Source organism: Chlorocebus sabaeus, unplaced genomic scaffold (genome assembly GCF_047675955.1).
Source record: "Chlorocebus sabaeus isolate Y175 unplaced genomic scaffold, mChlSab1.0.hap1 unalloc_scaffold_477, whole genome shotgun sequence".
Taxonomy (NCBI): Eukaryota; Metazoa; Chordata; class Mammalia; order Primates; family Cercopithecidae; genus Chlorocebus; species Chlorocebus sabaeus.
The window spans coordinates 1-13,876 of NW_027327789.1; the positions used below are offsets into that span (position 1 = coordinate 1).

At 48.4% G+C, this 13,876-nt stretch overlaps 1 long non-coding RNA gene across 1 annotated transcript; it reads right to left on the reverse strand.

The window, feature by feature from the left end:
- Nucleotides 1-6,887: 6,887 nt before the first annotated feature.
- Nucleotides 6,888-9,734, reverse strand: LOC140711284 (uncharacterized). Its single transcript, XR_012092445.1, has 2 exons — nt 7,847-9,734; nt 6,888-7,670 (listed from the first exon to the last, which is right to left on the reverse strand). It is a non-coding gene; the product is annotated as an uncharacterized lncRNA (long non-coding RNA).
- Nucleotides 9,735-13,876: the final 4,142 nt, after the last annotated feature.

Below are 13,876 nucleotides of genomic sequence, written 5' to 3' on the forward strand. Positions count from 1 at the left end.
ATATAGTAACCTGCCAAATTTCAACTAGGTTGCAACAAACAACTGTTTTCATCCTACACTCTCCGGTGCCAGCGAGATGGTGTGTTCTTGGATCCCTGCGGGAGCCCTATTCCTGGTGCCATAGAGCACACACACATTTACATCCACATAGTGTAAATTTATGGTACACTGTAACACGTGTACCTGCGTAGAGCGTACACACATCCAAATACGTAGGGTGTACATAAGTGCACTACATGCGTACAGAGTGCACACACATCTAGATCCATGTGGTATACATGCATAGAGTGTACACACATCCAAACAGTGTACAAACAAGTTCACTACGTGTGTAAAAGCATAGAGCATACACACATCCATATAGCAAATGTACATAGGTAAGCTAACACATATGTGCATGCATAGCACGTACACCCATCTATATGCATACAGTGTGCACAGGTATACTATAACCTGTATGTACATGCATATGGCATAAACATGCACATCCGTATGTACATAGGTATGCTATTTGCTATATGTATACACGTGCGTATAGCATACACTCTTATCCAATGTACGTAGGTGCACTACAGCATGCATACACATGCGCAGTGTACACATATGCACATGTATACAACGTACATCAGTACACTAACGTATAAAGCGTATACATATATGCAACAGTGTACATACATATGCAGCATGTGTACGTATTAGTGTGTACATATCCAGAAGTGTATTCAGGGTGCATAGTGTACATGCATGCTTGTGTGCACAAATGTATATATACATCTGCAGAAATAATGTGCACATACCCACATGGTGTACGTACACAGGTATGTACATGGCATTAAATACATGCATGTAGGTACACATGCAGAACAGATAGGTGTCCAAGTAGTGTGCATATAACCATAGTGACCATAGATACACACATATACACATGTACATGCATGCCTACAGCATTCACGTGTGTAGGACACAAATGTAGTGTACATACCTATACGTTGTAAATACATGCACAGTGGAAATACACGTAGTATGCATACACCACATACACACATGTACATTTATAGAGTACACATATACCGAGACCCAGAACGGGTCATGAGTATTAATACTTCGGAAACTCTTCCAGTTCTACCTAAGTGAATTTTTTTTCAAACTATAATAGAACTCATACAAAAAGGGTTTTAAGGAAATGAATAAAGCTAGTGACAAAAATCAGTGGGAAGGGCACAACCACTTTCCCTCAGAGTTCTGGCCCTGACCGTGGAAGTTCAGAGGTTTCCTAATGCAGTACACATCAGAACTGACTCACGATAAAGCACTCCTTAAAAATTAAAAATGTGTCCTCATGTTTTGGCCTTTGAGACAAAGCCTCTTAGTTAATCGAGTTCTGACTGAATTTGACTCACAGTACTCTGGCAGATTCTTCATTTTCTGGTGAGACAGACGAACGTCCCAGGGTGAGGGCAATGCCAGCCCTTTCAGGGTCAGCTTTTCAAGGAGCGATGTCTGGCAGAACACAATCCAACACCATAGTAGGATCCCCCACCCAGCCACTTAGACGCTTTCAGGTACTTACTCTGTCTCCTTGTTTCCCTTTCTTGAATTCAGCTGGGGGGGGAAAAACCCAAAAAAATCAAAACCAAAACTAAACAACCCATGTGTTTATGCGTCTGAAAAGTTAATACATCCACATCCAACTTTCTAAATGAGACACGGCAGGTATGATGGTCACTGAACAGTGGCCACTGTTGAGAAAATACGAAGTCTTCTGCAAACATGATCGAGTTTCTAGGAATACAAAAGTCAAGGGAATTTACTTCACATATTAAAGCTGTCAAGGGTGCTCATCAAAAATGTACTTAGAGGTTTTCCTTTAAAGTTATTTTGGAAGATTTTTAAGTTGCAATACTTAAAAGCCTCTGGGAAAAGAAAGGATACAGGTATCTGGAAGATTTTTACTAAATGAATTTCATGTCTTTTTGATAACGTTAAATAAGGTCAGCCTTGAAGTAATGGGTTCCACTATTCTGAAGCTATGGATGGAATCCACAACACCAGACAATTGAATAAACAGCAAGGCTGCACACACAGGACACAGGCAGTGAGCCAGCCTGACTAGTTGTCAGCTTCTGGGTCAGTTCTACCCAGTTCTGCCCAGGCCCCACTGGAGATGAAAACGTGCCCTTTAGAAGCCTTCAAACCCCACCTTTCAAAATCTAATCCTCTTCAACTGAGGCCCAAGTCCAAAAATCTACTGACATCTTAGCACCTGTTAGGCCAGCTCTTGCCTAGCCTTTTTGGCACCAGGGATGGGTTTCATGGAAGACCATTTTTCTGGGGGGTGGTTTTGAATTGCAACTGTTCCACCTCAGGTCAGGCATTGGATCCTCATAAGGAGCACCTCCGAGATCCCTCACATGCAGTTTACGATAGGGTCCCAGCGCCTAGGAGAACACACAGCTTATGATAGAGTCCCAGAACCTAGGAGAACATGCGGCTTACCAGAGGGTCCCAGCGCCTAGGAGAATACGCGGCTTATGATAGGGCCCCAGAACCCAGGAGAATATGCGGCTTACGAGAGGGTCCCCGCGCCTAGGAGAACAGGTATTAAATGAGTTGGCAAAGCCAAAATCCACCCGATCTACCACTCCAAAACAAACATACACCACTGCCCAATATTGATGGGAGCCAAAAACATGGAAGTCCTGAGGGCCCACACTGACCACAGCCAGACACCACTTCTGTAAGAACCAAGCACGTGCCTAAAGATCACCCGTGATGACCCAGGAGAGCAGCTTTGAGCAGAGACAAAGGTGAAGGAGCAGCACATGGGCCAGGGTGCTGGGTGTGCCCGTCTTTGTGACCTCACTGAGATTACTGACCTCTGGCCCTTGGTGTCCGTCCTATGGAGGAGGTAGCCCCCAAATCCCTGCCTCTCTTCAGCACTGACTGAGGCGGTCCTGAAGTCTCCCCAGGGCTGAGGCTGCTTCTAATTCCTGTTAGCTGCACACCCACATAAAAAACAAAAAACAAAATATCAAGTACGCAGACAGGAAAAGAAAAATATGTGAATCTTCCCTTATTCAACAGGCATTTAAAGAGTAACAGGAAAGCCGGGCGCGGTGGCTCAAGCCTGTAATCCCAGCACTTTGGGAGGCCGAGACGGGCGGATCACGAGGTCAGGAGATCGAGACCATCCTGGCGAACACGGTGAAACCCCGTCTCTACTAAAAAATACAAAAAATTAGCCGGGCGAGGTGGCGGGTGCCTGTAGTCCCAGCTACTCGGGAGGCTGAGGCAGGAGAATGGCGTGAACCCGGGAGGCGGAGCTTACAGTGAGCCGAGATCGCGCCACTGCACTCCAGCCTGGGTGACACAGCGAGACTCCGTCTCAAAAAAAAAAAAAAAAAAAAAAAAAAAAGAAAAAAAAAAAAGAGTAACAGGAAAATTGTGATAGTCTTTAAACAACCACCAGCTATCACGTCCTGTTGACATGTTTTAGCTAATCAGGAACACCTTTACCAAGCACCTGTGTGTTCAGGAAATCAGTTGACAGGTCCCAAATAACCTCGGAGCTTACGACCTGACCCCCACTCACGTGCATCACCTCTCCAGAAGAACGTGTCCTGGACACTTTTCAAATGGTGAGGAACAGGAACAAGGGTTGCTTTCCCTCAACCCCACAAAACAAGCTCGACCCCGAGGAGCCCGGAGAACAGCAACGTTTGTTTAGATGCTTTCCCACTGACCTTGTCACAGCAAACGTTCCCATCCCACACAACCCAGTGTTTAACTCTCCCTGGGATACCGGCAGCCGTCAACCCTCAACAAGCTGGAAACAGAGGCCAAGCTGACAGGACGCCTCTCTCCATTCCCTACTGAATTCACTCAGGACACGGATGTTCCCAAACACACACGGCCCCGAGTATTCCACACCTGCAGAACATTCAAACAACAGATGCTGCAAAGACGTTCCCCTAAAGAGAAATTCAGTTTCTAACTTCCCTTAGGGAAAAATATGAGACCCAGAACTTTCCAGAAAATCACGTGTGGGAGGAAGCCACTCACCTCTGGCACTTCCTAAACCTGCCTTCCCGCAGGTGCTCAGGGATGTCCCCGCGCCAGCCCCGTCCACCCGGGACGGCAGCAGGGCTCAGGCAGCCAGCACCTGGGCAGCAGGCGAAGCAACCCCAGGGTGAAAACGTCATCCCAGGCACTACTTCCCGGAGCCCCTCAGCAAGAAAAACAGAGGTGGGACAGAACCGAGGGCTGATTCGAGGCTAGGGAGCCACAGACCCGCACAGCTCAATCATCAGACATGCTCTTCTGTGGACAGAGCCCAGCCCAGGGAGAGGCCAGCACAGAGACTCTCGTGCCGACTCCACGAGCCAGCGTCCTCCAGGGCTGCAAGTTTATGATCACAGCTTCAGAATTTAGTTCCAGAATCTTCCGGAATCAAAGACGCACCAAACTGTAAAGCTGCCAGGACAGCAGGGCCCAGGAGCAGGCTCAGGGGAGGAGCAGGTAGAAACCCCACACACAGCACACACGTGTGCATGCTTACTCCACACAGGCCACCCCTTCACCCAATACTATACACGCAAATGTATGCACTCCATACACACCCTCAAATACACTCACCAAATATGATGCGTGTACAAACTCCACACACACCCTGAAATACATACAACACACATGAACATGCTCACTGCAGCCACACCTGCTAAATACACTCACCACACACGCACAAACGTGACACACCTGCATACTCATTCCAGACATCACACCCCTCACCAAGTACACAGGTGCACACATCCCCAAGTCCAGCACCTGCAGACTCCACAAGCTTTGGTTTCCCCCACTGTTTCTCTCATCACATGAGATCCACACACAGGTGTCATTTACTGACATCTAACACCCGGGGAGGCCCTTAGACAGAACTGCAGTCACAAGTCAGCTTCATTCAGGCATTCATCACCAGTCTCCTGAAGCCACCTCTCCTGTCCCCACGGGGAGGGAGGCTGAGACCGGAGACGTCACTGGGCTTACAGATCCCCAGGCTGGCAACCCAAAGAAATGAGGAGGGCTCGGCCACGGCCCTGGAGGGAGATGGGTACTGGGCTCAGGTATGGGCAACATGAGTCCTCATTTCCATACCGTGTCACCTACGACAGCGTCAGGTGAAAGCCAGTGGTTTGGCATTCCTGGAATAGACAGTCCTGGAATTACAAGCAAAACTTTTTACTCCTCCCCTCTGAACACATGAGGTCCATGGTCCCCTCACATCTAACACTGGGAATCCGAATCAGTGACTCTTTGTCCACCTGAGGACCACCCAAGAGGACCCACACATCTGCTACAACAGCAGCACCGCACCTGGTCTGCAGGGGAGCAAAGCAAATCCCCCCTTTATGAATAACACTGGATTACCCCAACACTGGCAGCCTGCAGTGTGTATATCGTCAAGCCCCCAGATCTGCGCCACCTGCAAGAGGAACACAAGCCCTTAGTCCAGGGCTCTCAGGACAGCCTGTGAGGAGGATGCTAGCACCCTTCTCATCTCCCAGTGGAGAGGAGAGAAGGCCAGTGTCAGGACTGGTGTATCAGGAGGGTCGGGGTTCAAACCCCATCTGCCTCACAAAGCAGCCCTTACCATTCAAGTGACTTCTATCATCAGCCTTAAAATGTACCACAGTTACCAGCAATTCTGAGTGCTGTTCCTTGGGACGTCATAAGCAAACATTTTGTTAGAAATATTTTGCCAAATCTGCTTTCAAAATCCTATGTTATAAAATGACTAATGAAAAATTTGAGCTATGAAATAAAGCACATAGTTAAATGAATCCCAAAATGACTATGGCGAAGGAAGCTTTAACTTGAAGTGAAAAATATCCTCTAAATGACATCAGCCAGAATTATCTTCAATCATTACTGATCCCATATACTTCAGGAATTATACAGCATCATCTCAGATATGAACTTAAAACCATGAGCTGAATGCACATTTCAGCACAACCAAAGTTCTGCTATAATAAGCAGCACAGGCGTCTCTGGAGAGGATTTTAGTTGGGACTACAATGCGCACGGTGGTGGTAAGAGGTTTCATGCAGGCTGTTCTCCAAGGTGCGACACAGAGAAGCACCACTAACCTCAAAGACACCTGCTGCTTTGTAATGAGATGAGAGATGATGTGGATGGACTACTGTAAATATTTGAAAAGGAGAAACAATGCAAGGAAAGAATCGTATCAGTTTCCCTTTACATTCTTAGAAAAAACTGATTTTTCTTTTGGGATGATTTAAAAAGAAAATGACATTTCTGGATTTTTTTTTTTTTTTTTTTTTTTTTTACTTTTCTTTCTGAGACTGGGTCTTGGCTCTGTTGCCAAGATTGGAGTACAGTGGAGCAATCGCAGTTCACTGTAGCCTTAAGTGATCTTCCCACCTCAGCCTCCAGAGTAGCAGGGACCACAGGCAGGCACCACCACACTCAGCTAACATTTCTGTAATACAGATGGGGTCTTGCTATGTTGTCCAGGCTGGTCTTGAACCCCTTGGCCTCAAGTGATCCTCCTGCCTTGACCTCCCAAAGATTTGGCCTAAGCGACCATGTCTTATCCGAAAATAGACATTAGAGCAAATGCATTTCTATAAGATTTTCTACCTCTTTTCACTGGGGAAAAAGGTAACTTGCCTCCAAGGGTTGGAGACAAAGCCGTTACTGCAGACAAAAGCGCTGTGCATCCCGGGAACCGCTACACCACGAGGCATGGCCGTGCACCCTGGATGGAGGAGTAACACACGAGGCTAGCACAGGCAGATGCTGGCCCTCTCCAAAAGTACGCCTATCCTTCCTCCTCTCCTCAGCCCCCTCTCCCTTCAGGCCTCAGTGGCTGCTGACAGGGGAGAGGCCACAACTAGAGGAGGCTCTCAACTCCACCAGGGACAGGGGCCCCAGACGCTGGGGACTCAACTGCTGCCCTCTGCGCCCATCTCCTTCTGGTCCAGCCTTCTGAGGAGCCAGGCGTGGCCACTTTGACCCTCTCTCCCTTCTGTGGCTCCTACAAAAACCAGTTCAGCGAGCCCAGGCTGCCTAACACTCCAGGGACACCTGGCACAGGCCCCCTCCATGACCTTATCCAAGCTCCTGGGGCCAGAAGGGTCTTGCAATATTTCACTTTCCAGTTGACCATCCCCAGCCTGAAATCCAAAGTGCTCCGAAGAGCATTTCCTTCGAGTGTCATGAGGAAGCTCGGAATGTTTCAGGTTTCGGAGCATTTTGGAGTAGGGACTCTCAGCCTTAATTTGAACCTCTTCAAGGAAGCCACACACTGAAGCCCCCGATGTCCACCCTACACAATCCCAGCACACCCTCTAAAGTCCTCAGCAACAGATTTTATTTCTTCAAATATAACCACAAGTCACAAACTCACAAGCAATCACAGAAGGGGGTTGTGGACACCCGCACAGATGATGAAATTTAACTGTCACATTTTTACCTGAGTAATTTAAAGTCATTCCTCAAAACACACCTGTTTTACTGAATTGCATTTTAAGGTGAACACACACAAATCATTTCAGGGAAACGTCACTTTGGGCTGCGTGTGGTTTCTTGACTCCCGTGAATAACTCAGCGTTCACCCTCACTTCTGGATAAGGGAGAAGATGCAAAGAAATCTGTTAAAACAAAGACATGAAAACAAGTTTAAGAAGGGTTTGAAAGGTTCCTCCTGTCCCCCTGGAGGGGAGACGAGGACACCTGGAAAGCTCACTGGGGGACAGGAGCACAGCCTCCTCGGTGTGTCATGGACACTGCCTCGCCAAGGGGAGAGGATCATGCCTGGAAGACTCACAGGGGTGGGAGCACAGCCTCCTCAGTGCTTTCTACACTCAGCAGCTTCAGAAATTCCTGCAGAAGCAGAACACATCATGAGAACTGAGACTGGAACACCCGAAAGAAAGGGGACAAGGGGTCAAAAAAAGCATTCAATCATTACCAAGGAGCGCGGGCATGAAGCCGCTTCAAAGACCGTGTGAGAACTCGTCTTTAAAGTGTGAAACTCATAGGCGTTTCAGAAAATAAGGGTAGCGCGAGATAGCTCGATCAGCTCAAACAGGCTGCCGTCCCTCAGGCCATGAAGTCCCTGAGATGAGCCTCTCACTGAGCAGAAGTCACTCGCATCTCTGCCAGACAAAGTACTACAAGTTAACACATAACCTCATGAAACCTGGGCTTCAGTTGGTCGACAATAGTGAGTCTGACTTGGTACATCCCTCCAGATGGTTAAAGACCCCAGGGGTTCATCAGACAACCTCGAAAGGCTGTGTCTGACCAGCCCCTTTTCCAAGTTCTGGATGATTTTTCCTAATGTACTATAAGCAGCATATTCCAGTAGAGACGTAATTAACTGACTCTGGGTCCTCTTAATTTTGAAATTAGAAACACACTTGGCCAGGCACGGTGGCTCATACCTGTGATCTCAGTACTTTGGGAGGCTGAGGCAGCTGGACTGCTTAAGTCCAGGAGTTTGAGTCCAGCCTGGGCAACATTGTAAAACTCCATCTCTACAAAAAATACAAAAATAAGTCAGGCATGAGGACTCGTGGAACATGTGCCTGTGGGTCCTGGCTACTCAGGAGACTGAGGCAGGTGGATCGCTTGAGCCTGGGAGGTTGAGGCTGTAGTAAGATTTGCTCACACCACTGCCTGGGCAACAAAAAGGTTTGTTTTTTTTTTTTTTTTTTTTTTTTTTTTTGCCTGTCTTAAAAAAACCAGAGAATAAGAATTATATACCTGACTAGCCCAAAATAAAAGAGGCCTTGTGGAACAACCTGAAACACAGCTGCAAATTCTGGCAGGGCCTCCCCTGGCTTGATTTGTGGTGAGTGCAGGACCGCTCTGAAGGATAGGACCCCAGGCACCTTCCGAGACTAGACCTTACAGTACAACTTCCCTTCGCTGGACGGAACACTAGCCTTGGAACCTGGGACACCCTGGGGCAGTGCCACCATCCCGAGGCTGCCATGGCACAAGCAGGCCCTACTATCATGAAGCCTGGGACATCCTGGGGCAGTGCCACCAACCCAAGGCCACTGTGACACAAGGGGGCCCTGGTGCCACTGAGAGGCTGCACAGCAGGTCCAAGCCCAGGCCAGAGTGAAGAGGCTCCACATCCTTTCGATCCCTCCAGCTGAGTCCACAGATGTCTTGGGGCAGAAATGCATCACCCTCAATGTCCACGGGTGAGTTTTTGGACACAGAATCTGGAAGCGTAAAAGATGGTTCTGGGCTGGTTGGTTGCCTGCTCGGATCTGTCCTCTTTCCACACAAAACCTGGCTCACACCAAGCAGCGTCTAAGTCCTGGAAGACCTGCTAAACACAAGTGCAGTTACAAAGCGGAGAAACTGGAGGGGGTCGGGCTGTGTTCCAGTGGCACCAGTGTTTCTCAGGAAGACCCTGGGAATTACAGGGTCCAGGGCAAGGGCTTCCTGGGATCCAGGACATGGAACAAGAACCCATTTCCCGATCCTGTTGAATATGAATCGCCTAAGGGCCAATTCCCTCGGAGGACTGAGCACTGCCCCACAACACCCTGGTATGGGTATGTTATTACATACATTGGTATGGGTATGTTATTACATACGTTGGTATGGGTATGTTATTACCCATACCAAGGTAATAACAAGCCCGTTACCAGCAGGAGGCTGGTGATGAAGACATGAGGACCAGATGAGCACGAGGGATCCTGACAGATCATCCCTGGCACCGAGCAAGGGGTGGACACTACCCGCTGTTCCTGACGCATCAGCCCTGGCACTGAGCGAGGGGTGGCAGCACGGCCTGTGCCCCTGCAGATGCAGAGGGATGTGAGGGGGACGCAGGCTGGGCTTGGAGGCTAACTCAACCACCTGCGCTTGCACTTCCGTTCCTCATGGCAGGGAGGTGAGGCACAGGCAGCATTAGGGCTCACCTTGCCCCCGGGCTGCACTTTTTTCTGCTTCTGAGTCGTGCTCGCTTTACATGGACAGGCATAGCTATAATAACGGTTCCCTGATTATTTCGCTGCCTACATAAAGGGCTTTCAGAATTCACTTCCATCCTTAGGAAAGGCGGCCAACACCAGGCTGTCTCCCTTAAGATGCCATGTCTCATATGGGGGAAAAAAAATCAAGAGAAATCAAATAAAGGCCATAAAATACATCAGTTTCAACACTAAAATTTAATAGTACGCTTTAAATTGAAGATGAGTTAAGTCACATTTCCAAACCTCTGAAAGCACGGTTACTGGGAGGGAATGGTTTGCAACACACAAACGCAGCTCTGTAGAAGTGCCCAAGCTGGATGAAGGCTCAAACGTCAGTGCAAGGAGAAAGTCTGAACAAACTCTCTCCTGCCCTGCTGCTGTCCTCTTCCAAAACACACTGTTTATCTGTCAGTTTAGAACAAGGCCTAGGGAGGTGGGAGGCAGGCCTGGGAGGGTCACCTAGCATCCAAGCTCCTCACCCACACAACTGCGCTGAGCTGAGCAGTACACATAAACACAACTAATTCTCCCCAAAAAGAAGACGGAAGGCAGCACACTGCCACGCCAGGCACCCTGCAGATGAGAAGATTGAGGGGAGCCAGAGGTACCTTTAATCTTGCTTGCATGGTGGAGGGAGAGGAATAATGCCACTCACTTGAGTGTTGCACAATTCTTTCTAGCACTGAGTGGCAGAAAATAAAAGTTATAGATGCTTCCTCAGATAAATGTTTCTGAAGAACTGAACATAAATTATGTGCAGGAAATAGCATTATGAATGCCTCAAGTGCTTCTGTTTTCAATAATCCCAGGGTAATTCTATAAACCTGGGAATCAGTCTCACCCAACTCCAGGATCACGGCCTAGGTGACGTGGGCACACATATCCTGAAGCTCCAATGCTCAACTAAAGTGGGGCGAGTGAAAATGATCCTGGGTATAATTTACACGGACCCAGGAAGGTGGTTGAGCCCCAAATCCCTAAACCAGGAAGACCAGTGTCCTTCAGGGGCCTCACCTCTGTCCTTTCCCAGCCTCTGGGAACCACCACTCTGCTCTCTACTGACACAAATGCCCCTCCAAGGTACAACCAGGAAGATCATCATTCAAAACTGAGAAACGTGGCAGAACAAAGCTGTCAGGAGATTTTAATCACCAACACCACTTGTTACATGACCCAAAGATGATTAAAATCCCAGGCCCTTCACGACTGAATGTTATCTATACTTAAATGCATTTCATCACCATATTGGGGGGTTATTCCTTTGTTTTACTGCAAATATATCCAACTGCTGTAAAAGGAAAAGGCAATTTGTTAATGAAGCTTCTTGGAGTGTCTCAACAGGCCTCCAGGCAGGATAAAAGGCAGGACCTCCTGGCAGAAACGCTCAGCTCTGAGGTCAGGTGGAGTTCTTGAGCACCAACCAAGGCAAAATAAGGTCGAAGACCACACCACACTTTCCTCAATCACATCTTCATTCCACCTTTCCTTCTATTTCTCACGACTTCACTGGCAGAAATTGTGCTGAAAGAAAATGGAAACACACACATACATAGGAGACCCTACAGATGCTGAGAATGGGTGCAGCCGTCACAGTCCGAATGTCCTTTCAGGGCCATCTGACCTGGCTGGGATCCAAGTATCCAAGTGCAAGATTGTATGTTAGACCCGTGAAGCCAGGATTAAAGCTACTGAACGGCAGTTTTCCATCCCACGGAAACCGGCCTTGCTAGGGGCTTCCTCGGGGACCACCGACCTCACGCCACCACCCCTCAACTACTTCAACTAACCTACATCATGGCAGAGGCCTCTCCAGGCAGACCAGCCCTGCCCAAGTCCTGCTTCACGGCAAACCCTCCAGACAAACGTCCTTGGCCTCCTCCGGGAGGCTGTGCTCGGAAGGTGCCCTCATTTACTTCTGTGGCTCTGAGACATTTAACTAGAGCCCAACACATTTCTTCCTGTTCACATAGTATTGAGTTAAAAGATTTTTAGGAGTAAACTTTCACTGGGAAAAATACCATTTCAGGAGCCCCAGTGACCACAATGAAAATGTTTTTACCTTCCCTTACGTGACATCGGCAACACCAGGTCCAGTAAACGTTCTGGATCTCAGATAATGACATATCCACTCATAGTAAGTCTTGGTCTTGTTTCACAAGCTATCAAATGCTGCCCAGAAGCAAGAAAAACCCCACAATGTGGCAGGGAGGGGCGACCAGCGTGAGTTCTAAGGCCAGACCACCCGGGTCTGCTGACAGCGTGGCGAGGGGCAAACAGTGCAGGGTCTAAGACCAGACCGCCCGGGTCCCGCTGACAGTGTGGCTTCAGGAATTTCCTAAACCCTCTGCTCTCCAAGTTTCATGTCAGAAAAATGCAGTGATAACCGTGTCCACCTCGTTTAAATATATATATATACACACACACATATATACACATACATACACACACACACACATATATATACTCCAAAACTACAGCCCTATAAAGGCCATTAATCCTAGTTATCCTCAAGGCATTGAGTGATCAATAATGAGCCGTCCTCCTGCTGCTGACCTGCCTCAGCCGCACCCTCCAGAAACCCCGCATCCACACCAGCCACACAGGATGAGGCCAGGGAAGGAGCAGGACTGTGTCTTGGGAACTTAAACTCTGGAAGCTGAGTTAAATCAGTGCCGCTCAAATCTTGTCACCAACTATCTTGTTAAATTGGGAGATTCCATCTCTGGGGATCCTGAAGGAACCTGAGGCTCTACATTGAGTGAGGTGAGCACTCGTGCTGCAATGAGACGGCAGGGAAAGCAACCGAATCTGGGGTCGCAGCTGCCTGAGGCTTGGGTCCCACCGGGAAAGTGGCACCAGGGCCCTCAGGACAGTGGCGGAGGTCCCAGGAGGCAAGTCCCGGCGCAGAGACTCATGGGCCCAAAGATTGCTCCAGGGCCAGGAGGGGCTGCTGCGCTGACAGCCACGAGGCAGGCAGCCTTCAAGCTCCTCCAGCTGCCATCCTGCAGGCAGGGAGGACAGTGCCCAGACCACCCCGGGGCTCCCCCAGCCTGCCAGGCTGGTACTCTTACTCCAGGCCACTGACAAGGGTACCCATGTTGCAAGCTAGGTTGAAACAGTGCCTCAGGCCTCGGGGCACATGCACACCCCTGCAGGGCCACTCCTACCCAACACCTGGGGATGGCTATTCCCACACATCCTCAACTCACAGCAAAACTTAAAAATGAAAGTCGGAAGATACAGCCAGGAAACCAATGCTTAAGAAGCAACTCCACGGTGACTCTTCCTAGAGCTACTGCTATTGAACATCTTTAAAAACATTTCCAGGGTGACTTCCTAGAGCTATTGCTATTGAAAATCTTTAAAATTCTTCATTTCAAAATTAGTTTTTATTACACTGTCTTCCCTATTCCACCAAGACTCTAGAAAACAAAACCATTACAATTTCCAATTCTATCTTATAGCGGTTAGAAATACACGTTTCCTCAAAGGATTCTACGTGTTTCCTTGGCAATATCCTTTCCATGCCCCATACTACTGCCCGCAACAGGGAAGGCTTTTCCAAACAACCCAACCCAACCCAACTCAAGGGCCCTGAGACAGGCCCCTAACGAATCGTCTACAAACTCTTGAGACAGGCTTGCCCTGACAAATCATCTGCAAACTCCATCTTCCATTAAAAACAGTACCGACAATAAGCATATTACCACCTTTTAAAAATTACTGTAAAGTGGACAGTGTTCAGTTCTGTGAATTTCGGCACAAATATTCCCATAATCATCATCACACAAGCAGAACAGTCCAACAGCCCCAAACCCACTCACGGGGCCTCATAAGCATACCCTTCCATTCCCAGC